The sequence below is a fragment of the Rhinoraja longicauda genome, chromosome 5, assembly GCF_053455715.1.
Source record: "Rhinoraja longicauda isolate Sanriku21f chromosome 5, sRhiLon1.1, whole genome shotgun sequence".
In the NCBI taxonomy this organism is placed as follows: Eukaryota; Metazoa; Chordata; class Chondrichthyes; order Rajiformes; family Arhynchobatidae; genus Rhinoraja; species Rhinoraja longicauda.
Window position 1 is genome coordinate 8,371,789 of NC_135957.1, and position 27,678 is coordinate 8,399,466.

The 27,678-nt window shown below is 51.8% G+C and overlaps 1 protein-coding gene across 1 annotated transcript in view; it reads right to left on the bottom strand.

Moving 5' to 3' along the window:
• The window catches only part of LOC144593836 (equilibrative nucleoside transporter 1-like), a 67,768-nt gene extending 61,814 nt beyond the window's left edge, over positions 1-5,954 (bottom strand). Inside the window, 1 exon segment of the mRNA XM_078399953.1 lies at positions 5,818-5,954. The gene's annotated coding sequence lies outside the window, so the exon portion shown is untranslated.
• Positions 5,955-27,678: the final 21,724 nt, after the last annotated feature.

Sequence of the window (27,678 nt, forward strand, 5' to 3'; positions counted from 1 at the left end):
CATGTTCGCATGAGTTCTACAATGTCCCGCTGTTTGCATGCCATTCCCTACATTGGGCAATTTTACAGATGCCAATTAACCTGCAAACAGCACATCTTTTCAGCACAAAGGGTGGTAGGTGTACGGAACGAGCTGCCGGAGGAGGTAGTTGAGGCAGGTATTATTGCAATGTTTTAAGAAATGTTTAGACAGGTACATGAATAGGACAGGTTTAGAGGGATATGGGCCAAACGCAGGCTGGTGGGACTAGAGTGGATGGGACATGTTGGCCGATGTAGGCAAGTTGGGCCGAGGGGACTGTTTCTGTGCTGTGAGACTCTATGACTATCTTTGGGATGTGGGAAGGAACTGGAGCACCCGGAGGGAACCCCACCCGGTCACGGGGAGAACGTGCAAACTCCGCACAGACAGCACCCGAGGTCAGGATCAAACCCGGGTCTCTGGTGCTGTGAGAGGGCAGCTCTAGCAGTAGCACCACTTGATTTAGGGCCTCCAGCCAGAATGCCAGCCGTCCCTTTGCCTTAACCGATGCTGCTCGACAGGCTGAGTTCTTTCAGCAGTTTTTATTTGGTTTTCGCTAGGGTTCGAGTCACTCAGTGCCTGAATGAGCACTCATTCAGAATGAGAGTCAATAGACAATAGGTGCAGGAGGAAGCCATTCGGCCTTTCGAGCCAGCACCGCCATTCAATGTGATCATGGCTGATCATTCTCATGAGTCCCAACACGACCCGAGTGCTCTGAGTCAGTGTCGGGCTCGGAGTGAGGGGTAGTTACGCGGAAACAGTACATGTTATCTGAATGGTGTCAAGTTAGGAAAAGGGGACGTACAACGAGATCTGGGTGTCCTAGTGCATCAGTCACTGAAAGGAAGCATGCAGGTACAGCAGGCAGTGAAGAAAGCCAATGGAATGTTGGCCTTCATAACAAGAGGAGTCGAGTATAGGAGCAAAGAGGTCCTTCTGCAGTTGTACAGGGCCCTAGTGAGACCGCACCTGGAGTACTGTGTGCAGTTTTGGTCTCCAAATTTGAGGAAGGACATTCTTGCTATTGAGGGCATGCAGCGTAGGTTTACTAGGTTAATTCCCGGAATGGCGGGACTATCGTATGTAGAAAGACTGGAGCGGCTAGGCTTGTATACACTGGAATTTAGAAGGATGAGAGGGGAACTAATCAAAACAATAAGATTATTAAGGGGTTGGACACGTTAGAGGCAGGAAACATGTTCCCAATGTTGGGGGAGTCCAGAACCAGGGGCCACAGTTTAAGAATAAGGGGTAGGCCATTTAGAATGGAGATGAGGAAAAACTTTTTCACTCAGAGAGTTGTAAATCTGTGGAATTCTCTGCCTCAGAAGGCAGTGGAGGCCAATTCTCTGAATGCATTCAAGAGAGAGCTAGATAGAGCTCTTAAGGATAGCGGAGTCAGGGGGTATGGGGAGAAGGCAGGAACGGGGTACTGGTTTTCATTGTTTTTCACTGCTTTTCGTTATAGGTGACAGTACTAAACCAATAACAATTGCAATAATTAAAGACAAAGGACACAAAGTGTTGGAGTAACTCAGCAGATCCTGATAGACTCATCCCTCGAGAACATGGATATGTGACGTTTTGGCTCAGGACCCTTCTTCAGACAGATTGTAAACAGGGCAAGAAAGTTAGAAGAGTGGATGGGCAGGACAAAGCATGGCAGGTAATAGGTGAATGCAGGCGAGGGGGGGGGGGTTGATAGGCAAATGGTTGGAACAGAGTTGAAAACAAGGTGTGAGACAAAAGGATTGAAGAGTTGTACATTATGAAGCTAGATGATGGAATGTAGGTGAAAGGGGGGAGAATCCAAAACCCAGCCTGTGGAATTACATTTCAATTGCCTCTCATTTGTGCCACTAATTAACCTACATTGGTAACTGATCTTTGAGTTTATTCTTGCACCACTTTTCTCTAACCTGACACAAGACAAACTCCAATATATGTACCGAAGACAGACACAAAAGGCTGGAGTAACTCAGTGGGACCGGCAGCACCTCTGGAGAGAAGGAATGGGTGATGTTTCGGGTCGAGCAAATATATGAACGAGAGACACAAAGCGTTGGAGTAACTCAACGGGTCAGGCAGCATCTCGGGCAAAAATGGATAAGTGACGTTTCAGGCCCAAAGAAAGGTACCGACCCGAAACATCACTTATCCTTTTCCACCAGAGATGCTGCCTGACCCGCTGAGTTATTCCAGCATTTTGAATTGAATTGAACTGAATAAATTTTATTAGCCAAGTATGTATACATACAAGGAATCTGCCTTGGTGCTTTGCTCGCAAGTAACATGACATGCAGTAAACAATTAAGAATAAAACATAAAACATTAAGAATAAACCATTATAGTTTAAATATGTGAAGAATGAAATATAATACCAGAGCAAAAGGAGGCTACAGACGTTTGGTTATTGAATCGAGCTACTGCTCGTCGAAAAAAGGTGGCTTTATGTCTGGCTGTGGCAGCTTTGATAGTCCGGAGTTGCCTTCCAGAGAGAAGTGCTTCAAAGAGTTTGTGGCCAGGGTGAGAGGGGCCTGTAGACATCTGCTATCTATCTTTGTGTCTATCTTTGGTATAAACCACCATCTGCAGTTCTTTGTTACTTTAATATGTGCACATTCTGCCCTTCAACGACTCAGATCATGTTCCCGATGTTGGGGGAGTCCAGAACCAGGGGTCACAGTTTAAGAATAAAGGGTAGGCCTTTTAGGACTGAGTTAAGGAAATTTCTTTTCACCCAGAGAGTTGTGAATCTGTGGAATTCTCTGCCACAGAACGCAGTGGAGGCCAATTCCCTGGATATTTTCAAGAGTGAGTTAGATTTAGCTCGTCGGGCTAATGGAATAAAGGGATCTGGGGAAAAAGCAGGAACGTGGTACTGATTTTGGATGATCAGCCGTGATCATATTGAATGGCGGTGCTGGCTCGAAGGGCCGAATGGCCTACTACTTTCTATGTTTCTATCATTATCCATAACATCACCATGTCCTTTCACTTACTGAGACTTTCCCCTCGGCAACTGGGTGAGAGGGGAGAAAACTGAATCAAAAGTGCATGTGCTGCTGGAGCGAGCTTCAAGAGGAAGTAATTAGTAAGTCAACCAAGGGAGGTTGGGGGACTGTGGTGAGAGGATTATTTCACTAGGAGTCGGCATCAATCATTCAGAGGCACTCCAATGAACAAATGGGTGAACAGAAATAAAGTATTGGAGTCCGAATTGTGGGAGGTCACCAGACACTCACCACCATTCTTAAGGTCCCATACTAAACACAAACTGATGACAGGCACAAAATGCTGGAGTAACTCAATGGGTCAGGCAGCATTTGTGGAGAGAAGGAACGGGTGACATTTTGGGTCAAGACCCTTCAAGGGCTGAGTTACTCCAGCATTTTGAAGGGTCTCGACCCAAAACATCACCCATTCCTTCTCTCCAGAGATGCAGCCTGGCCCACTGAGTCACTCCAGCATTTTGAAAGGTCTCGACCCAAAAGGTCACCCGTTCCTTCTCTCCACAAGTGCTGCCTGACCCACTGAGTTATTCCAGTATGTTGTGTTTACCTTCCAACACAAACACAACCAGCACATCTTTGTATTTACAAATAGATTTCTCAACTGATTAAAAATAATCGATACTGCAGTAAAGGTTATACCAGAGCAAACTAAAAGTACACCCCCACCATGGCACAGGGTAAAGACCCATCACACAGTCCCAGGGCAGAGGTAGACATGGGGTACAGACCCATCCGAGAAGAACGTCCTTTAACTTTAAGGCTGTGACCTTTAGTCCTGGACTCTCCCACTAGTGGAAACATCCTCTCCACATCCACTCTATCCTCCTGTCTCCCATCTGCGATTATCCCACTCTCTCCCCGAGAGTGTTTTAACATTCCTGATTTATCCCAGTCTCTCCGGAAAATGTTTCAATATCCCAACGGTTATCCCTATCTCCATGAATGTTTCAATATTCCTGGGCTTATCCCACACTCTCCCTGAATGTTTTAATATTCCTATGGCTATCCCACTCGCTCCATGTTGTCTTAATGTCCCTGGTCCCATGTCGCCATGAATGTTTTAATTTCCCACCCGGATTCATCCCATTCTCCTTCACTGTATTCACTGGAGTTTAGAAGGATGAGAGGGGATCTTATAGAGACGTATAAAATTATGAAAGGACTGGTCAAGCTAGATGCAGGAAAAATGTTCCCAATGTTGGGGGAGTCCAGAACCAGGGGCCACACAGTCTAAGAATAAAGGGGAAGCCATTTAAAACTGAGGTGAGAAAGAACTTTTTCACCCAGAGAGTTGTGAATTTGTGGAATTCTCTGCCACAGAGGGCAGTGGAGGCCAATTCACTGGATGAATTTAAAAGAGAGTTAGATAGACCTCTAGAGGCTAGAGGAATCAAGGTAGATGGGGAGAAGGCAGGCACGGGTTACTGATTGTGGATGATCAGCCATGATCACAATGAACGGCGGTGTTGGCTCGAAGGGCTGAATGGCCTCCTCCTGCACCTACTTTCTATGTTTCTATATTTCTATGTTTATTTTCTCTTTTTACCTTATCTGATGTACTTGCGAATGCTAGGATTTGCCTGGAACAACACACAAAACAATGTTTTTCACTACTTGGCGTACTGATCTTTGAGTTTATCCTTGCACCACTTTTCTCTAACCTGACCCAAGACAAACTCCAATATATGTACCGAAGACAGACACAAAAGGCTGGAGTAACTCAGTGGGACCGGCAGCACCTCTGGAGAGAAGGAATGGGTGATGTTTCGGGTCGAGCAAATATATGAACGAGAGACACCTGGTGTTGGAGTAACTCAACGGGTCAGGCAGCATCTCGGGCGAAACTGGATAAGTGACGTTTCAGGCCCGAAGAAAGGTACCGACCCGAAACATCACTTATCCTTTTCCACCAGAGATGCTGCCTGACCCGCTGAGTTATTCCAGCATGTTGTGTTTACCTTCCAACACAAACAGAAACTGATGCTTCCTGACACAACCAGCACATCTTTGTATTTTCAAATAGAGTTCTCAACTGATTAAAAAAAACTGATACTGCAGTAAAGGTTATACCAGAGCAAACTAAAAGTACACCCCCAGCATGGCACAGGGTAAAGACCCATCACACAGTCCCAGGGCAGGGGTAGACATTGGGGTACAGACCCATCACACAGTCCCAGGGCAGGGGTAGTAGACATGGGGTACAGACCCATCACACAGTCCCAGGGCAGGGGTAGTAGACATGGGGTACAGACCCATCACACAGTCCCAGGGCAGGGGTAGGTGGCAGGGGTAGGTAGACATGGGGTACAGACCCATCACACAGTCCCAGGGCAGGGGTAGTAGACATGGGGTACAGACCCATCACACAGTCCCAGGGCAGGGGTAGACATGGGGGTACAGTCCCATCATACAATCTCAGGTCAACATGGGGTACACTCCTAGGGATAGATAAGGAACAGACCCATGTGGATCTCAGGGATAGACACGGAGTGAAGCTCCCTTATACTCCCGGGGCAAGCCAGGGATACGTACACACAGGGTTTAGTTCCATCACATACACTCTCAGACAGCGAGACAAGGTCCACCACATACTCCCAGACAGACCCAGGGCAGGGGTAGACACAGAGTGAAGCTCCGTCCTCTCTCCACTCTCCCGCCTCTCTCTCTCCCTCTCCCAGAGGGGTCTGCCATGGAGCCGGGCTCTGGCCACTCTGGGACGGGTGCTGGCTGTCACTTTGCCCCCCCAGCCCTGCAGTAAGTATCTCAGCGCCTCTATAACCTGTGCGGTGATCCGCTATCTGCTGCCCGCCGCCCGGCCACACACGGGGTCCGCTCCGCTCCGCTCGGCGCTGTTTGCTGCCCTGTTTGGTGTCGAGTGCATTAATAACCTTCACCTGCTCGTGGACTGAACGGAGGCCCTGTGGGTCTGAGCAACGGGGAGGGCAGGGGAGGGGAGGGGAGGGGAGGGGAGGGGAGGGGAGGGCAGGGCAGGACAGGGGCCCGACTCACACCCACACACGGGCATTGGCTGCACAGCAACGGCCGCGAAACCCACCCACCCCAGGGTGGGAGGAGAGAGAGAGAGGAGGGGAGGAAGGAGGGAGGGATGAAAGGGAGAGAGAGATAAAGAGAGAGGGAGAGAGAAAGAGAGAGAGAGAAAGAGAGAAAGGGAGGGAGGGAGGGAGGGAGGGAGGGAGGGAGGGAGGAAGGAAGGAAGGAAGGAAGGAAGGAAGGAAGGAGGAGAGGAGAAAGGGAGAGAGGGAGAAAGAGAGAGAGAGAGAGGGGGAAGAGAGGGGAGAGAGAGGAGAGGGGAAGAGAGAGAGAGAGTAGGGAAGAGAGGAGAGGGGAAGAGAGAGAGATGAAAGAGACGAGTATGGAAGAGAGGAGGGGGAAGAGAGAGAGAGAGAGATGGAACAGAGGGGAAGGGAAGAAAGGGGAAGAGAAAGAGGGAGAGAGAGGGGAAGGGAAGAGGGGAAGGGAAGAGATGGAGAGGGGAGGAGGGGAGGGGAGAAGAGGAGGGTGGGAGGCAGAGGTGAGGGGGGGAGTGAAGGGGGGGAGAGTGGTTAAAAATGAGGGAGGAAGGGAAAGGTAGGTGAAGAGAGTGGAAGGGGATGGAGGGAGAGGGAGGGGGGAGGGGGAGAGAGGGAAAGAATGGAGGGAGCGGGGAAGAAGGTTGGGAGGGCAAAGAAGGGGCGATGAGAGGAGGGAGGGAGGGAGGGAGGGAGGGAAGGGAGGAAATGAAGGTTAGCTTTGTGGGAATGCGTGGGAAGAGAGGGGTTTTGGGGGATAGGGTCAAGGGAGAGATGGAGTGGGAGAGCAGAGGGTGTGGGAGATGGAGATGGAGAAGGGGCAGGTGAGAGGTTGAGGTGAGTGAGTTTGGAGGGGAGGGAAAGAGGGGCGAAGGAATAGAGGTAGGGGAGGGAGGGAGGGAGGGAAAGGGGAAACAAGAGAGGAGAGGGAGAGGAAGGGCTGAAGAGACAGAGTTTGGATTGAGGTGGTCATGACGGTGATGACCATTGACAACATCCCATATAGTAGGCTGGTCTGGATGGTTAGATCGCACGGTATCGAGGAAGTGTGGCCTGGCATCATACTGTCACACAGTGTGGGAACAGGCCGTTCGGCCAAACTTGCTTAAACCGACCAACATGTCCCATCTACACTAGTCCCAGCTGGCTGCGTTTGGCGCTAATCCCTCCAAACCTGTCCTATCCTTGTTCCTGTCCAAATGTTTTTTAAATGGTGTGATAACAGTATAACAGTATAACAGAGCTTTATTTGTCATTCGGTACCGAGGTACCGAACGAAACTACATAGCAGTCATACAAAAAAAGAACACAAGACACATAACCCCAACACAAACGTCCATCACAGTGACTCCAAACACCCCCTCGCTGTGATGGAGGCAACAAAACTTCCACTCTCTTCCCCACGCCCACGGACAGACAGCTCGTCCCCGACCGACCCGCACAGTCCCCGCAAGGGGATGGAAGTCCCCGCGGCCGAGTCGCACCGAGTGCTGAAACGTCTTGCGGCCGAGCCGGGCGGTGAAAGGCCCCGTGACCAAGCCCGTGCGCAGCTAAGTCCCACGGCCGAGCCGCACCGGGCGATGGAAGGCCCCGCGGCCGAGCCGCACCGGGCGATGTTAATACCTGCCTCAACTACCTTCTCTGGCAGCTCATTCCATATAGCCATTACCCTCTGTCTGAAAATATTGCCCCTCAGGTTCCTATTAAACCTTTCCCCTCTCACGTTAAGCCTACGTCCAGTTGGTCCTTGACTTCCCCCATCATGGGTAAAAGACTGTGCATTTACCCCATCTAAATGGTCTTATATATCTCGAAGGTATCACAAAATGCTGGACTAACTCAGCGGGTCAGGCAGCATCCAGGAGAGAGAGAATGGGTCGAGACCCTTCTTCAGACTGTCTCATATATCTCTATCAGATCACCTCTTATCCTCCTCCAAGCCTGCTCAACCTCTCTCCATAGCTCAGGCCCTCGATCGTGGCAACATCCTCGGGAAATCTTCTCTGCACTAGTTGGATACTTGATTGGCTTGAAGGCAGGTTGGAGGGGGTCATTTGTGGAAGTGAGGGGAGTGGTGGGAGGGAGTAATGAAGGAGGGGGAAGGGGCTGTTGTGGGAGGGGTAGGTTACTTTGGCGGGAAGGGAGGGACAGCACATTGGGAGTGAAAGCGGGGATGGGGGCATTATTGGCGAGAGGAAATGGAGGGAAGGGGACTGGTGAGGGGAGAGGGATTGTGGGTAGGGGAGATGGAGGGGAGAGAGAGGGGAGAGGCGAGGAGATGGCTAGGGGGGGGGCAGAGCAGAAGAAAGGAAAGGGTAGTGGGAGGGCAGTTGGAGGGAGAGAGGAGGGGGGTGAGGAGGAGAACGGTTTGACCACAAAGAAAGATTGAAGCACCATCAGCAGGTCGGCGCACAGAAGGCTTGGCCCTCTGGGGGGCGCTGCCCCGTGGGAGGGTGGTGCTGAGCGAGTGTGTCATTGAGCGACTCATTGTAAGATTGAGTGTGTCAGTGTGCGAGTGCACGTGTGAGCGTGCATGCAGGCGTACGCGTGCACACGCATGAGTGTATGCTTGCGTGTGAGAGAGTGCGTGTAAGTGAGTGTGCACGCGGTGAGTGGCCAAGCGTGTGAGTGCGTGCGTGTGAGTGTGCGAGCATGCGAACATGCATGAGTGTGTGTGTGCGTGCATGCTGGTGTGTGAGAGCGCGTGTGTAAGTGAGTGTGTATGGGTGTGAATGTGTAGGAAAAAATGATAAAGTGGAGTTGGTTACAGGAGACACAGCACCTCATATTTCGCTTGGGTAGTTTACACCCCAGCGGTATGAACATTGACTTCTCTAACTTCAGATAGTCCCTGCTTTCCCTCTCTATCCCCTCCCCCTTCCCAGTTCCCACTGTCTTCCTGTAACTTTTTGTCCCGCCCCCTCCCCTGACATCAGTCTGAAGAAGGGTCTCGACCCAAAACGTCACCCATTCCTTCTCTCCCGAGATGCTGCCTGTCCTGCTGAGTTACTCCAGCATTTTGTGTCTACCCGGAGTGTGAATGTGAGCCACCATGCTTGTGCATGTGTGTGCGTGCACGTGTGTGAGTGCATGAGTAAGTACACATGTGTATGCGTGTGTGTGAGTGCACGTGTATGTTTGTGAGTGTGTGTGAGTGCGCGCATGTGTGTGAGTGTGCGAGAGCGCGTGAGTGTGTATGACTGAGTGCACATATGTGAGAATGCAGGGGTGTGAGAATGTGCACATGCGTGTGAGTGTGCATGCGTGTGTGCATGTGTAAGAGTGCGTGCACGTGTGAGTGTGAGTGTGCTTTTGTCTGTACTTGTACCTATCTGAGGGATTGCTGACTGTGGACAGGGCCAACACTGGCTCTTCCACTTCCCCACCTACATTCGACACGTCAGGGAAGCTTCGTGGTGGAGTTGGCCTCCTGCCAGACACGTTCTTATGGCTGATCGCAGCGAGCACCAGGACATGTGACCTCTAGCCTGTCTGTGTCTACTCAGGACCATTCTCCCGCTTCTTGTGTCCCCTCCCTCTCTCTCTCCCTCCCTCCCTCCCTCCCTCCCTCCCTCCCTCCCTCCCTCCCTCCCTCCCTCCCTCCCTCCCTCCCTCCCTCCCTCCCTCCCTCCCTCCCTCCCTCCCTCCCTCCCTCCCTCTCTCTCTCTCTCCCTCTCTCCCTCCCTCTCTCCCTCCCTCTCTCCCTCCCTCTCTCCCTCCCTCTCTCCCTCCCTCTCTCCCTCCCTCCCTCCCTCTCTCCCTCCCTCCCTCCCTCCCTCCCTCCCTCCCTCCCTCCCTCCCTCCCTCCCTCCACAGATTCACAACTCTCTGAATGAAAAAGTTTTTCCTCATCTCAGTTCTAAATGGCCTACCCCTTATTCTTAAACTGTGGCCCCTTGTTCTGGACTCCCCCGACATTGGGAACATGTTTCCTGTCTCTAACGTGTCCAACCCCTTAATAATCTTATACGTTTCGATAAGATCCCCTCTCATCCTTCTAAATTCCAGTGTTTACAAGCCTAGTCGCTCCAGTCTTTGAACATATGACAGTCCCGCCATTCCGGGAATTAACCTAGTAAACCTACGCTGAACAAACAAAATATACTGGGAACACTGGATAGTCAGGCAGCCTCCGTGGAGAGGGAAACACGGTTAACATTTCAGGCTGAAGACCGTTCATTAAAGCTGAGTATCTATTCCTCTTACCACAGACGCAGCACGGTGGCACAGCGGTCGAGCTGCTGCCTTACAGCGCCACAGAACCAGGTTCGATCCTGACTGCGGGTGCTGTCTGCACGGAGTTTGTACCTTCGTGACCTGCGTGGGTTTTCACCAGATGCTCCGGTTTCCTCCCGCACTCCAAAGACATACAGATTTGTAGGTTAATTGGCTTGGTATGAATTGTAAAATGACCATAGTGTGTAGGATAATGGTGGTGTACAGGGATCACAGGTCGGCACTGACCCGGTTGGCCGAAGGGCATGTTTCCACGCTGAATCTCCAGTCTAAACTAAAATCTAAATATGCTGCCTGACCTAGTGAGTATTTCCAGCATGTTCTGCTTTTATTTCAGTTTTCCAGCATTGTGTGGTTATATTTGTGTTGGGGAATGCGTCTCAGTAGTGCTAGCCAGCACCCACTGCTCCTGTTATCAAGAACCTGTTATCAAGAACCGCATCTGTGCCCTCCTCCCTCACAAAATGGACCCGCTGCAGTTCGCATACTGTCCGAACAGATCCACGGATGATGCGGTCTCCCAGGTTCTGCGCACCGCTCTCTCTCATCTTGACAGAGATGCTAGAGGGGGGCTATGTGAGGATGCTGTTCATTGACTTTAGTTCAGCTTTCAATACCATAGTCCCCACCAGACTGGCTGAGAAGCTGCTGGAACTGGGGCTTAGCACCCCTCTGTGTGCCTGGGTCCTGGACTTTCTCACCGCCAGGCCCCAAGTGGTCAGGATGGGGGAACACACATCTAGCTCCCTCACCCTGAACATAGGATCCCCCCAGGGTTGCGTCCTTAGCCCCCTACTGTACTCCCTGTACACACATGACTGTGTGGCCAGGTTCAGCTCCAATTCCATCATCAAGTTTGCTGTTGACACTGTGGTGGTGGGCCGGATCTCCGACAATGATGAGAAGGCCTACCGGGAGGAGCTGGCTGATCTGGCACTCTGGTGTCAGGACAACAGCCTCCTCTTGAATGTCACAAAGACTAAGGAGCTGATTATGGACTTTAGAAGGGCTCAACATCCGAGGATGTACACGCCACTGGAGATAAATGGGATTACTGTGGGTAGGGTGAGCAGCTTTAAATACCTGGGAGTCCACATCACAGAGGATCTGACATGGACAACACACATTGCCGCACTGGTGGGTAAGGCAAGGCAGCGCCTTTACCACCTCAGACAGTCGAGGAAATTCAGTCTCTCTGAGGATCCTTCAATGCTTCTACTCTGGGGCTGTAGAGAGCATCCTGTCTGGCAACATTACAGTCTGGTTTGGGAACAGCTCTGCCCAGGACAGGAAGGCTCTGCGGAGAGTAGTGCGTTCGGCAGAAAGCACCATGGGAACTACACTCGTCCCCCTGCAGGACCTATACATCAGGAGGTGCAGATCCAGAGCCAGCAACATTATGGGGGACCCCTACCACCCCAGCAACGGACTGTTCCAGCTGCTACGGTCAGGCAAACGCCTCCGCTGTCACGCTGTGAAAACAGAGAGGATGAGACGGAGTTTCTTCCCACAGGCCATCAGGACTATTAACTCTCATATCACCAGGGACTAATTTAATTCACTGTATTAATTTATTTTTTGTGTTAAAAAAAAAACTATTCTGTTTTGTAGTTTAGCACAATCCGCAGGCGTTGTCACTTTCATTTCACTACACATCTTGTATAAGTATGTGACAAATAAACTTGACTTGACTTGATTTATTCCCAGAGTGCCCGGGGCTGGGTGGGACAATTTTGGATCAGACGTTCCTCATAAGTTCTAGGAGTGTAATTAGGCCATTCGGCCCATCAAGTCCACTCTGCCATTCAATCTGCAGGGATTTCAATATGCAGGTAGACTGGGAAAATCAGGTTGGTTCTGGACCCCAAGAAAGGGAGTTTGTAGAGTGCCTCCGAGATGGATTCTTAGAGCAGCTTGTACTGGAGCCTACCAGAGAGAAGGCAATTCTGGATTTAATGTTATCCAGTGAACCAGATTTAATAAGGGAACTCAAGGTAAAGGAACTGCTTGGAGGTAATGACCATAATATGATTAGTTTTAATCTGCAATTTGAAAGGGAGAAGGTTAAATCGGAAGTGTCAGTGTTGCAGTGAACAAAGGGGACTATGAAGGCATGAGAGAGGAGCTGGCCAAGGTCGACCGGAAAAGGATCCTAGCAGGAATGATGGTGGAATAGCAATGGCAGGAATTTCTGGGCATAATCCAGAAGATGCAGGATCAGTTCATTCCAAAGAGGAAGAAAGATTCTAAGGGGAGTAGGAGGCAACCATGGCTGACAAGGGAAGTTAGGGATGGAATAACACTAAAAGAAAAGATGTATAACACAGCAAAGAGTAGCCGGATGCCAGAGGATTGGTAAACTTTCAAAGGACAACAAAAGGTAACAAAAAGGGCAATACAGTTGGAAAAGATGAAGTACGAGGGGAAGCTGGCCACGAATACAAAGGACAGTAAAAACTTATTTAGGTATGTTAAGAGCAAGGGATTAGGCTTGCTCTCCTCTCTTACCCCTTCCTCCCCCTCTCCCCATCTCTTCCCCCTCTCCCCAACCTTCATCCACCTCTCCCCATCCCTGTTGCCCCTTCCTCCCCCCGTCCCCATCCCTCTTACCCCCTCCTCTCGCCATCCCACTGGCTCCCTCTTTCCCTATCCCCATCCCCCATACTCTTTCCGCCGTCTCTCCCCATCTCTCATCCCTTTCACTCCCCTCTCCCCATTCCACTTTACCCTCTCCCCTGTATCCTCTCCCTCCCGCCCCTCTCCATTCCCAACCTGTTTCCCCCTCCCTTCCTTTCTGCCCTTCTTTCTTGCTCTCTGTACCACTCCGTCAACCCTCTCTCTCTCTCCCCTCTCCCTCTCCCCTCTCCTCCCCTGTCCCCCTCCCTCTCTCCCTCCCTCTCCCCTCGTCACTCCTGCTCTGTTCACTTGTTCTCCCTCTGCGTGACCTCTCTCCGTGCCGCCCCTCCCCCACAGGCAGAGTGACCGTGACAGCAGCTGTGTGCTTTTCAGGCGATCATGTTGCCTTCTTCACCACACAGATGCCACGTTTCAATTTCACATTATCCTTTCCATATTCCACCATTAAATTATAATATTTCATTCTTAATCGTTTACTGTATGTCATGTTGTTACTTGCGAGCAAAGCACCAAGGCAAATTCCTTGTATGTATACATACTTGGCTAATAAAATGTATTCAATTCAAACAATACATCATGGGCCCAATCCACTTGTTCGGACTGCACAATTATACCATCTGCTAACAGGCACCTTTGAACTTCCAATGACTTTAGAGATACATGAGATACAGAGCGGAAACAGGCCCTTCAGCCCACCGAGTCCGCGCCGACCCGCGATCCCCCCGAACACTGACATTATCTTACACACGAGGGACAGTTTTACAATTTCTACCAAAGCCAATTAGCCTACCAGCCTGTACGTCTTTGGAGTGTGAGAGGAAACCAGAGCAACCCGGAGAAAACCCACGCGGTCACAGGTAGAACGTACAGGCTCCGTACAGGCAACACCCGTGGTCAGGATGGAAACCGGGTCCCTGGCGCTGTGAGGCAGCAACACTACCGCTGCGCCATCCATTGCATGCCCCGCTCTCTGCGAGGCTCAGGTCAGGAGTGTGATGGAGTATTCCCCACTTGCCTGGATGACCTCAGCTTCAGCAACATCGAAGAAGCTCGAACACCACACGGGACTTGAGTAAAAATCAAACTGCTGGAGGAACTCAGCGGGCCGGGCAGCAACTGCAGGGGGAAATGCCCAGACAACATCTCGGGTTGGAACCCTTCAGACCCATTGTCCATTGTCTCTGTCCCTTGTCTCTGTCCATTGTCTCTGTCCATTGTCTTTGTCCATTGTCTTTGTCCACTGCCTTTGTTCTTAAGATCTAGGAACAGAATTAGGCCGTTCGTCCCGTCTACTCCGCCGTTCAATCATGGCTGACCTATCTCTCCCTCTTAACCCCATTCTCCTGCCTTCTCCCCATAACCCCTGACACCCGCACTAGTCCACTGCCTTTGTCCACGGTCTTTGTCCATTGGTGTTCATTCCGCCCACTGGGTTTCGCCAGCATCTTTGCTCTTTGGTGCTTTGGAGCTTATTGACATTGACAGACGCTGCACCCGAGACACGTGAGTGTGTTGTCTCGACCTGACTTGGCTGCCGCATGGTGTGAGATACACCTACAACGAAGATCTTGCTTACAGCAGCATCACGGGCCCAAAGACTCAGACTACGCACAAAAACGTACATTTTATTTAAATTACACAAACTCTGCAAGACAGTGAAAAGAAAAGGAAACTATGCACAAATAAAATCACGAGGAGGGATAAGTAGGGTTGATGCACAGAGTCGTTGTCCATGTGTGGGGGAATGATCACCTGGAGAGCATGGGGTTAAGACAAGAAATATAGAAAACACAGAAAATAGGTGCAGGAGGAGGCCATTGGGCCTTTTGAGCCAACGGTGCTGACTCCAGAGGGGATAGATTTAATAGGAACCTGAGGGGCAACATTTTAAGTCAGTCAGAGAGTTGTGAATCTGTGGAATTCTCTGCCTCAGAAGGCAGTGGAGGCCAATTCTCTGAATGCATTCAAGAGAGAGCTAGATAGAGCTCTTAAGGATAGCGGAGTGAGGGGTTATGGGGAGAAGGCAGGAACGGGGTACTGATTGAGAATGATCAGCCATGATCACATTGAATGGCGGTGCTGGCTCGAAGGGCCGAATGGCCTCCTCCTGCACCTATTGTCTATTAACACAGAGCATGGTGGGTATGTGGAACGAGCTGCCAGAGGGGGTAGTTGAGGCAGGTAATTCAATACCATTTAAAAGACGGGTACATGGATAGCAAGGGTTTATGAGGATGAGGTCCAGATGCCACGCAGCCTATCCCTGCAACTGTATGAGTGGTCTCACCAAAACCCTGTGCTACCGGTAACGGCAACTTCTCACTGCAGGCCACTAGAAATTGCAGACAGTTGTGAATGCAGCCCAGTCCATGCAAACCAGCCTCTCTCTCCCCCCCCATCCCCCCCTCCCCACCCCACCCTAACCCCAACGTGGGAAAGCAGCCAACATAATCTAGGACCACTCATACCCCAGTCATTGTCTCTGTCCTCGGGCAGAAGGTGCGGAAACTTGATCGCACATACCAGCAAACTCCAGAACACCTTCTTGTCCACTAGGGATGGATTCACGATCTTCCAATTTACCCAGTGCCTGCCTTTGACCTTTTTTTAAATTAACTCAGCAATTTCCCCGTGACTATAACACAAAATTCAGCACTCTATTTATTTACCCTTTTGCACTGCAGGATGTGCTCAAGTGTGGTGTGAATTGTCTGGACAACCTGCAAAACGTAGCTCTTCACTGTAACTCAGTGCACATGACTGTAATAAACCGGCGCCAATGCCAGGTGTAATAAAACCTCTCATTTTCCAAATTCCAACCTGTTTGCAATAAAGACCCACATGCTCACTACCCCCTCATGTGCTTCTTGTGGTTTCTGCACAAGAACACTGGATTCCTCTGTGCTTCAACCCTGTACATAGATTCTTAAGCATGTTGAGAGTCTCTCTGACGAGACTCATCCTTGGCACCACTCATCTGTGCTAAACCCATCTTCCTCTTCCCGCAGTCCCATCAACTCCATGTTCTGCACATGTCCAGTGGCCAATTAACTTCCGAACCCACCTGTCTTTGGAATGTGGGAGGAAACGGGAAAACAGGCGGGAACATGCAAACTTCACCCAGACTGCACCAGAGGTCAGGATCAGGGACCAGGTCACCTGGATCCAGGTGTCAGGCAGTAGCTTCCCCTCATCAGAAGGAACGGATGATTATGGACATGGATCAAAAGACTGGTTCCACCAAGATGCAGCACAGAACGCCACAGGAGATCCTTCTTCCCTGTGGCCATCAAACTGTACAACTCCTCCCCCTTCTGTCGTGGGGTAGACTGACTCCCCTCCCCTTCCACCCCCCCTCCCCAATCTCTGCACATCCCCAATCCTTGGCTTTCCACTCGTCACTTTAATTTCATGTTTCATGTATCTTGTTGTGTTTTATGACTGTTGGCAGACCAATTTCCCTCCTGGGATAAATAAAGTTCTTTGGTATCGTATCGAATCGGGTGAAAACATGTTCATGCTGATGTATTCAGACCACCTAGTCATCCACTAGTAGTTCTATCATTGATTAAGATATTCTTTGGGTGGCACGGTGGCGCAGCGGTACAGTTACTGCCTTGCAGCGCCAGAAAACCCCAGTTCGATCCTGACTACGGGTGCTGTCAATTGGCTTCAGTACGTTGTCCCGAGTGTGTGTAGGATAGAACCGTGTGAATGGTGATGGTTTGGCGGCGTGGACTTGGTGGGCCAAAAGGGCCTGTTTCCACGCTGGGCCTCTCTAAACTAAACTTCGTAGCCCTCATTGCATTACGGCAGCAATGACGGAAGGTTTGTACACAGACTGAGGATCTGTACAGCCGTGTGTGCGTGTGCGTGTGCGTGTGCGTGCTTACTGCAGTGGCTGTTTAGGAAGGCGTCTGAATCCTTAGCAAGGAGGGAGGGAGGGTGGGTCGGGCAGATGTTTATCGTGTGTTCCTGATGCCACATTTGGTGAGTGTTTCTGCCTTCTGCATGGCCGTCACTGCAAAGCTTCTCCACGCATCACGAGCGTCTTCCTTTGTGTGATGTAACTAAAGTAAAGGGGGAGATGTGATGTATATGTAAATATAAATGCCAGTGCCCCCCTTGAGGCCAAAAGCAGAAGCTGGCAAATGTGCTTTTGCCTCGTGACTGAGGTCAGGTGATTTTCTAGAAGTTTCCTGGTGAAGCATTATTAAAATCTTCTTACAAGATGTCGGACGTACATTCATTGTGCTAGTCACAACAGGGTCTTACAGCGGACATTACACTTTGGAACAAGGGTGGAGGTTTTCTGCCTGATCTGCCTTGGTTTGTTGGACTCAGTGGGGAACCATTCCCCGTGAAAACATGTGTATTAAGCAGGAACTGCAGATGCTGGTTTACACCGAAGACAGACACCAAGATGCTGGAGTTAACTCAGCGGGTCAGGCAGCATCTCTGGAGAAAAAGAATCGGTGACGTTTCGGGTCGGGACCCATCTGAAGAAAGATTCTGATCCGAAACGTCACCTGCTCTTTCTCTCCAGAGATGCTGCCTGACGCACTGAGATACTCCAGCATCTTGTGTCTATCTTCATGAAGATGTATGAGGGCATCCTGTCTACTCTTACCATGCAAGTGCAGTCCCAGCTCCCGCCCGGAGACAGAGTGGCCCTCAAAGCTGCTTGTCACGGTCTGGTTATCTCGGCATTGTGACATGGTGCAAATATTGTCTACGCTCGTTTTGTGCTGAATGCGAAAGGTTACGTCGTGTTACACAAGCACTCTGCAAATTTGGAATTAAAAGTTTTGTTCGTCCCACCTGAGCGATCAACAGGTCGAACATGATCAGTGCTGCTGCTTAAAGGAGTAACACCAGCAAAGTAGAATTTTTCAGACATAAAGAAAATAAAGATAGAAAATAAAAGCAGACACAAAATTCTGGAGTAACTCAGCGGGGCAGGGAGCATCTGTGGAGAGAAGGAATGGGTGATGTTTCGGGTCGAGACGCTTTCTTAGTTGCCAGGCGATCCCCGCACATTAACACTATCCTACACCCAACTAGAGACACTTTTGACATTTACCAAGCCATTTAACCTACACACCTGCACGTCTTTGGAGTGTGGGAGGAAACCGAAGATCTCGGGGATAACCCTCGCAGGTCACGGGGAGAACGTACAAACTCCGCACGGACAGCATCCGTAGTCAGGATCGAACCCGGGTCTCCGGCGCTGCATTCGCTGTAAGGCAGCAACTCTACCGCTGCGCCACCGTGCAGCCCGTTCACAGGGACTTTGGAGGCCTTTCGTGAACGCTGGTCACCGCGGAGGGTGCATTGTAGATAAGGATAATAACGTTGTCATCTGATGACTGATGTGTGTGTGCGCAGTGTCCCGTCACACACTCACTCTACACTGTCCCATTACACACTCACTCTACACTGTCCCGTCACACACTCCCTCTACACTGTCCCATTACACACTCACTCTACACTGTCCCATTACACACTCACTCTACACTGTCCTATTACACACTCACTCTACACTGTCCCATTACACACTCACTCTACACTGTCCCATGACACACTCCCTCTACACTGTCCGTCACACACCCACTCTACACTGTCCCATGACACACTCCCTCTACACTGTCCGTCACACACCCACTCTACACTGTCCCATTACACACTCACTCTACACTGTCCCATCGCACACTCACTCTACACTGTCCCATTACACACTCACTCTACACTGTCCCATCGCACACTCACTCTACACTGTCCCATTACACACTCACTCTACACTGTCCCATCGCACACTCACTCTACACTGTCCCATTACACACTCCCTCTACACTGTCCCATTACACACTCACTCTACACTGTCCCATTATACACTCACTCTACACTGTCCCAGTACACACTCACTCTACACTGTCCCATCGCACACTCCCTCTACACTGTCCCATCGCACACTCACTCTACACTGTCCCATGACACACTCCCTCTACACTGTCCCATTACACACTCACTCTACACTGTCCCATTACACACTCACTCTACACTGTCCCATCGCACACTCACTCTACACTGTCCCATTACACACTCACTCTACACTGTCCCATCGCACACTCACTCTACACTGTCCCATTACACACTCCCTCTACACTGTCCCACCACACACTCCCTCCACACTGTCCCATTATGGCCAAGCTGACCATCCGCGACTCACGGCGCCAGTGTTTAAGAGGGCTCAGCCCGAGCCGGCTGCCTGCCCCTTTTCCGGGGTTACATCCGTGCCCGGGTGGGGTTGGAGAGGGACCGCGCGCTGTCCACGGGCACCCTGGGGGATTTCCGGGACCGCTGGGCACCGCGGGGTGTTGAATGCATCCTTGACAAGGATTGTAACATAGTTGTATAGTGGTTTATTTAGTATATTTGTTTGTCTTGTATTCTGGTGGTGGGTTCTGTTTTGTTTTAAGGTATTGTAAATATTATTTTTAATAATTGAATAATTTTTTTGATTAAAAAAAAAGATTATACACTCACTCTACACTCTCCCATCGCACACTCCCTCCACACTGTCCCATTACACACTCACTCTACACTGTCCCATTACACACTCACTCTACACTGTCCCACCACACACTCACTCTACACTGTCCCATCACACAGTCCCAGGGCAGGGCCATGTCAGACACATTGAAGACCAACCTACCTGGATGTTCTCTCCTTGCTGGAGAGCTGTGGAGATGCTTGAGCAGAGGTCTGAAAAGTGTTGAAATCTCCGCCCTGGTTGTCCAGGAATCTGGAATCACCACCAACGTCGTGCACTCTGATCCCTGCAATCTCTGCTGCTCTCTCAAGGTTATCTTGTTGACGCGGCAATCAGCAGGAGCAGCCGCCCCGGCCACAGCATTCCTCGCCCCGGTTACAACCATTGAGTCACCGGCTGCGTTGCAGGGGCGATCAGCACGGCAGTGTCAGCCCGTCTGGGAGTCCAGCGGATTCTGCCGGCTGGCTGCCCTCTGCCCTCTCCTCGTGAACCGTGGAACCGACACACACGAGAGGGGCGGCCTGCACTGTATTCCAGAAGCGGACAAAACGGCGCCGATAATGAGGAGGGAGGCAGACGGACACAAAATGCCGGAGTAACTCAGCGGGACAGGCAGCATCTCTGGAGAGAAGCAACGACCGACGTTTTGGGTCGTGATCCGGCTGAGAGTCAGGGGAGAGGGAGACTAGAGAAATGGAAGGGTAAGGTGTGAAAAGGACAGGGTAAAGCAGACGATGGCCTGGAACGTGGCAAATTCAACAGCCTGACCGCGGGAGAAGACGGCAGGGGAAGAGATAAGACATTCTGGCCTTCCATCACAGTGAGGAGGTGACTGGAGGAGACTCACTGTAATGGATGTTTCTTTTTGTTTGGTGTTGGTTTATGATTGTGTGTGAAATTGCTTATTCTTGTGTGTGTTATTGCTTATTTTTATTGCTCTTATTATTGGACTGTGGGGAATCTTTCATTTCACTGCACATTTATGTGTACGTGACAAATAAACTTGACTATTGACCAAGGAAATGTTGATTATTATTAGGAAGGAGAGTGGTGCCAGGCACGCGATGGAGCTGAGGTGAGGCGTGGGGGAGATTTCAACATCGTTCAAATATCAGCTCAGCGTTCAAGGTTAAAGGAAGTCCAGCATGAAATATTACCGTCAGTGAGTGGGACTGCTGGAAGGTTTTAAGAGCCTGCTGTCTACATCAAGCCGGGCAGGAAAATGCCATCCTTACCCGGTCTGGCCTGGGCCTGACTTTGGATCCAAGCATCGGATGTCCCATTCCAGGAACGGGGCAAGTACATCTCTCCGGGAATAATTAGGAATGAGGAGGAAATGCCGTGGTTTGAGGGCACATGGCAGTGTGTGAGAGGGACGACAGTGTGTGAGGGAGACGGCAGAGTGAGAGAGGGCACAGAGGGCCATGTGTAAGAGAGGGCAGAGCGTGTGAGAGAGAAGGAAGAGTGAGAGAGGGAAGAGTGTGTGAGAGAGGGCAGTGTGAGAGGGCAGACTGAGAGAGGGCACAGAGGGCAGTGTGCAAATTTGCAGATGATACAAAGCTGGGTGGTAGTGTGTACTGTGAGGAAGATGCTATGAGGTTGCAGGGTGACTTGGACAGGTTGTGTGAGTGGGCGGATGCATGGCAGATGCAGTTTAATGTGGATAAGTGTGAGGTTATCCACTTTGGTGGTAACAATAGGAAGGCAGAGTATTATCTGAATGGTGTCAAGTTAGGAAAAGGGGACGTACAACGAGATCTGGGTGTCCTAGTGCATCAGTCACTGAAAGGAAGCATGCAGGTACAGCAGGCAGTGAAGAAAGCCAATGGAATGTTGGCCTTCATAACAAGAGGAGTTGAGTATAGGAGCAAAGATGTTCTTCTGCAGTTGTACAGGGCCCTAGTGAGACCGCACCTGGAGTACCGTGTGCAGTTTTGGTCTCCAAATTTGAGGAAGGATCTTCTTGCTATTGAGGGCGTGCAGCGCAGGTTTACTAGGTTAATTCCCAGAATGGCGGGACTGTCATATGTTGAAAGACTGGAGCAACTAGGCTTGTATACACTGGAATTTAGAAGGATGAGAGGAGATTTTATCGAAACGTATAAGATTATTAAGGGGTTGGACACGTTAGAGGCAGGAAACATGTTCCCAATGTTGGGGGAGTCCAGAACAAGGGGCCACAGTTTAAGAATAAGGGGTAGGCCATTTAGAACTGAGATGAGGAAAAACCTTTTCAGTCAGAGAGTTGTGAATCTGTGGAATTCTCTGCCTTAGAAGGCAATGGAGGCCAATTCTCTGAATGCATTCAAGAGAGAGCTGGATGGAGCTCTTAAGGATAGCGGAGTCAGGGGGTATGGGGAGAAGGCAGGAACGGGGTACTGATTGAGAATGATCAGCCATGATCACAATGAATGGCGGTGCTGGCTCGAAGGGCCGAATGGCCTCCTCCTGCACCTATTGTCTATTGTCTATTGTGAGAGAGGACAGTGTGAGAGGGCAGAGTGTGTGAGAGAGGGCACAGAGGTCAGTGTGTGAGAGAGGACAATAGACAATAGACAATAGGTGCAGGAGGAGGCCATTCAGCCCTTCGAGCCAGCACCGCCATTCAATGTGATCATGGCTGATCATTCTCAATCAGTACCCTGTAGGGACATACGGATTGGTGGGGGGGTCTCGAACCCTCGGTTGGGTAACGGGTCACGTGGTGCGGGAGCGCGAGGTATAGGAGTGTCTGGCGCCAAACTAGAAAGATTAGATTAGCTAATTATATTAGCTAGTTAAGTAGTGTGCTTTTGTCTTTTTTTGTTACATTGTAGTTATGTTTTTTTTTAATGTATTTTTATTTATTTATTTGTTTGTTTTTGTTTGTTTGTTTTCATGATTATGTAGGGAAGGGGAGGGATGGGGTTTACTGTTGTTGTTATATGCATTGTAATCAATTATAAAATAAAAAAAATTAAGAAAAAAAAAAAAAAAAAAGTAGTGTGTGTCCAAAGTAAGTGTGTCGCGTTTTGTCACGGTTTTTACCAAGAATAAAGTCTTTTGATAACATCGCGCGATTTGGACTCACTACATTGGTGACCCCGAACGTAAGATCTGAAGCGAACACGCAGAACAACTAGGGGAGAGGGAGGGCATGAACTACTCTGTACTGCGCTTGCCTAATGAAATAAATGAATATTACTGTATGATGTGGAAAGCAACAGGGGCGGTGCCAGTAGATTGTGCACCTCAGTGCTCCGATTGGAAGGAGCCCGAAGGGGAGGAATTAAAGGTGTAACAATTGTAAAATGAAGTGAATAAAAAGAAGGGATTTTCCCGACCTCAGTGTGTCTCGACAGGGGAGGCACCCAACTCTGCAGACTTGCAAATAAACTATACTTGTTTCTCTAGATTGTCTCGAGCATCGTGATTGTGAGCACTCACATTTGCATCTCACAGCTGGGAGCGAGCGAGCGGGCGAGATTCATCTACCGCCGTTCTGGGCCCATCAGCCGCACCTGTGGTTTGTGCAGGCGGAATCACAGTTCCATCTTAAGAGGGTGGAGAAAGACCAGGAGAAGTTCCACCACCTGGTGAGCTGTCTGCAGGCGGAGGTGGCTGCGCGTGTCAGTCAATACCTGACCAGTCCACCCCAAACGGAGCAGTACGTGGGGCTCAAGAGGCTCCTACTGAGAACTTTTGGCTGGAGCCAGAACCAGCGGGCTCTGAAGCTCCTCCATTTACCAGAGCTGGGGCAGCGGCTACCGTCGGAGTTGATGACCGAGATGCTGACATTGATGGGCGACCATCAGCCGTGCATGGTTTTCGAAGCGGCTTTTCGGGAGAAACTACCCCGGGACGTCAGGTTAGTGTTGGCCGACGTCTCGTTTGAAGATCCGGTAGCGTTCGCCGAGAAAGCTGACGCGCTCGTCAGGGAGCGACACACCCGAGACGACTCGGTTAATCGGGTCTCGAGGCCCAGCGGCAGTCGGTGGAGCGGCCGAGAGAGCGACGCATCGGCCGCTATTTCGCAGTCAGCCCGCCAAGAAGGGGCTGCGGAACATGTTTATTGGTCGCGGGCTCGAGCAACATGGCCGAATAGGCGCGGCTGGTGTTTCTTCCATCGGCAGTGGGGCAGTGAGGCTCGAAGCTGCAGAGCCCCGTGTTCGTTTCTGGGAAATGCCTGGGCTGATCGAATGTAGAGGCAGTCTCGATTGGCCGTAATTGCCGCCTCTACGCGACGGACCAAGGTACCGGGATCGTCTTTCTGGTGGATACGGGAGCGGTTGTGAGTATTGTGCCCCCCTACGACTGCGAAGTTCAAGCGGGGGGGAAGGGGCCGCCCCTCATTGCGGTGAACGGTAGCCCCATCCGTACTTACGGTAAAAGGGCCATGTCCCTGTCCTTCGAGTCCAGGACCTACCGTTGGGATTTCATCGTTGCGGATGTGGGCCAGGCCATTTTGGGTGCGGATTTCCTATGGGCGTTTTCGTTTGGTCGTAGACGTCCGCGGGAGGGGCCTGCAGCCCTCGGCTAGCGTACAGCCCCGAGGTACGGGGCCTGCGGCCCCTCCGAGCGCCGCTCCACCCAGTTCAGCGATCCAGGCCATTACCACGGCCCCCGGTCAGTTCGATGCGGTCCTAGCGGACTTCCCGCAGCTCCGAGAAGCATGGGGACGTGCATTTCATTCCGACCGAGGGGCCGCCGGTTTTTGCCCGGGCACGGCGCCTCCCACCCGACAAGCTGGCCATGGCTCGAGAGGAGTTCCTGAACTTGGAGAGGCTGGGAATTGTGCGGCCTTCGAGTAGTCCGTGGGCCTCCCCCTTGCATATGGTTTCCAAAGCATCTGGGGGGTGGAGACCATGTGGGGATTTCCGACGACTTAACGCGGCAACACGGCCGGACCGCTACCCGATTCCGCACATACAGGACTTCTCAGCCAGCCTGGAGGGGGCTACAATTTTTTCTAAGATCGATTTGGCGCGGGGATATCATCAGATCCCGGTCCACCCGCCGGACATTCCAAAGACGGCTACCATTACTCCGTTCGGGTTGTTTGAGTGGTTGCGCATGCCTTTCGGCCTTAAAAATGCAGCTCAGGCATTTCAGCGTCTCATGGACCGTGTGGGTCGAGGTTTGCCGTTCGTGTTTATTTACCTCAATGACATTTTGATTGCCAGCCGTTCGGTCCAGGAGCACTTAGTCCACCTCCGCACTGTATTCCAGAGGCTGCAAGACCACGGCCTGATTCTCCATCCGTCCAAATGCCAATTCGGCCTGTCGGCGGTAGATTTTTTGGGTCACCGGGTTACACCGGCCGGTGCCACTCCTTTGCCAGCTAAGGTGGACGCGGTCCGCTCTTTTCCACGCCCTACTACCATCAAGGGTTTGCAGGAATTCGTGGGCTTGGTGAACTTTTATCACCGGTTCGTGCCTGCAGCAGCTCGGGTCATGCGCCCCCTTTTTCAATGCCTCGCGGCTAACCCCGCTGAGTTGGTATGGTCCGCAGCTGCAGAGACGGATTTTGTCGCGGTCAAACAGGCCCTCACCAACGCCACCATGCTGGTGCATCTGCGCTCCTCCGCCCCCACGGCTCTGACGGTGGATGCCTCAGACGTGGCGGTGGGTGGGGGTTTGGAGCAGCAGGTCGAAGGTCGCTGGCAGGCCCTGGCGTTTTTCAGCCGGCAGCTCTCGCGAGCCGAGCTCAAATATAGTGCGTTTGATAGGGAGCTCCTGGCCCTCTATTTAGCAGTCCGCCACTTCCGTTATTTTTTGGAAGGCCGCTCTTTTGTGGCCTACACGGATCACAAACCTCTGACATTCGCTTTTGCTAAGGTTTCTGATCCGTGGTCGGCTCGCCAGCAGCGGCACCTCACCCTGATTTGGGAGTTCACCACCGATGTCCGTCATATTGCGGGTAGGCTTAATGCTGTTGCTGATACCCTGTCCCGGCCGGCCATTCCCTCCGTAGCCGTGGTATGCGGACAGGTGGATTTCCAGGAGCTAGCGGAGGCTCAGCGCCTGGAAGGAACTGCCGGAGTGTACGCCTCCACAGCCTCGGGACTGCGTTTGGAACAGGTGGCGTGTGGCCCCACAGGTACCAAGTTGTGGTGTGACGTTTCCCTTCCATGCCCTCGCCCGGTGGTGCCTGCCGCCCTGCGGCGTAAGGTTTTTGAGGCCATTCATGGCCTGGCACATCCGTCCGTCAGGGCGACTTCAGCCATGGTGGCCGCCCGGTTTGTCTGGCACGGCCTGCGAAAGCAGGTGGCGGCCTGGGCACGCGCCTGCATTCCGTGCCAGAACTCCAAAGTTCATCGCCATGTCCAGCCCCCATACCAGAGATTCGAGGTTCCCCCCATCTGTTTTTTCCACATCCATGTGGATTTGGTGGGTCCATTGCCCTATTCTAGGGGTTATACTCATCTACTGACGGTGGTCGATCGGTTTACACGTTGGCCGGAGGCGCTCCTGTTGTCGGACACCTCGGCGGCCTCCTGTGCACGGGCCCTGGCGTTGCATTGGGTGGCCCGTTTCGGCGTCCCGGCTATCATCACCACAGATCGGGGAGCCCAGTTCACCTCGTCCCTCTGTGCCGTGCTGGCACAGTTGTATGGGTCTCGCTTACAGCAGACTACCGCCTACCATCCCCAATCCAACGGGATGGTTGAGCGCTTCCATCGGCAGCTGAAGGCGTCCCTCTGTGCCCGACTGACCGGCCACGATTGGGCTGACCAGCTGCCTTGGGTCCTCCTCGGCATTTGTACGGCCCCAAAGGCTGAGCTGGGCACATCCTCGGCCGAGCTCGTCTACGGTTCGCCCCTGCGGGTGCCGGGTGACATTCTCCCTCCACTCCCGCCTTGCCGCCGCCCGTCACGTCGGTGTTGGGTTCCCTCCGGGCATGGGTGGGTTCTCTGTCTCCAGTCCCGACCTCCAGGCACGGAAGCGCGGCGGTCCACGTCCCGTCGGACTTGCGGGACTGTGATTACGTGTTCCATCGGAAAGATTCCCACCGCCCCCCTCTTCGGCCGGTTTACCAGGGCCCGTTCCAGGTGCTTAAAAGAGGGGCTGTCACCTTCACCTTGCAGATGGGTAATCGCCAGGAGCTCGTTTCGGTATCCCGGCTCAAGCCGGCCCATTTGGACCAGAACCTCCCCGTGTCGGTGGCCCCGTGTCCGGTGGCCGCCCCACTGGTCCCGCCAGCGGCGCCTTGTTGCCACCTCTCGGTCCCCCGCTGCCTATGGTTGGGCCCGGGCCGCCGTTCCCGATCAAGCGCTCTCCGTCGCCTACGCCCTCCGCTCCCGTGGCCCCTCCATCGCCTCTGGCGGCGGCGCCCTCGCCGCCTCCCGTCACGCTGGCGGTGTCGGTTTCCCCCCCTCCGTACGCGTTCCGGGAGGGAGGTCCGGGCACCCGTCAGGTATGGTTTTGAGGGTTCTGGGGGGGGGTCATGTAGGGACATACGGATTGGCGGGGGGGTCTCGAACCCTCGGTTGGGCTAACGGGTCACGTGGTGCGGGAGCGCGAGGTATAGGAGTGTCTGGCGCCAAACTAGAAAGATTAGATTAGATTATTTTAGGTAAGTAAGTAGTGTGTGTCCAAAGTAAGTGCGTCACGTTGTGCCACGGTTTTTACCAAGAATAAAGTCTTTTGATAACATCGCTCGATTTGGACTCACTACAACCCCGTTCCTGCCTTCTCCCCATACCCCCTGACTCCGCTATCCTTAAGAGCTCCATCCAGCTCTCTCTTGAATGCATTCAGAGAATTGGCCTCCACTGCCCTCTGAGGCAGAGAATTCCACAGATTCACCACTCTCTGACTGAAAATGTTTTTCCTCATCTCAGTTCTAAATGGCCCACCCCTTATTCTTAAACTGTGGCCCCTGGTTCTGGACAGTGTGTTGAGAGAAGAGCAGCAACGTCACACAAAAGTGAAGTTACACTTCCCCAAAGAGTGAGAGCACGTTATTCCTGTGACCACTTTGTGGTTATTCCCGTGACTAAGTTTGACCTCTGGAGTAACTCAGTGGGTCGGTCAGCATTTCTGGAGAACGTGGATAAGGTGACATTTTGGGTCGGGATTGAGGAGGAGCCGAGCTTCCTGATCTGGGACAAATTTAAATAACCAATGCAGCTTTACAGTCACCTGTTCCACCCCTTCGCTCTGCTTCCGTCCCCTCTCGCCTCGTACACCGTCTCCTCTCGCC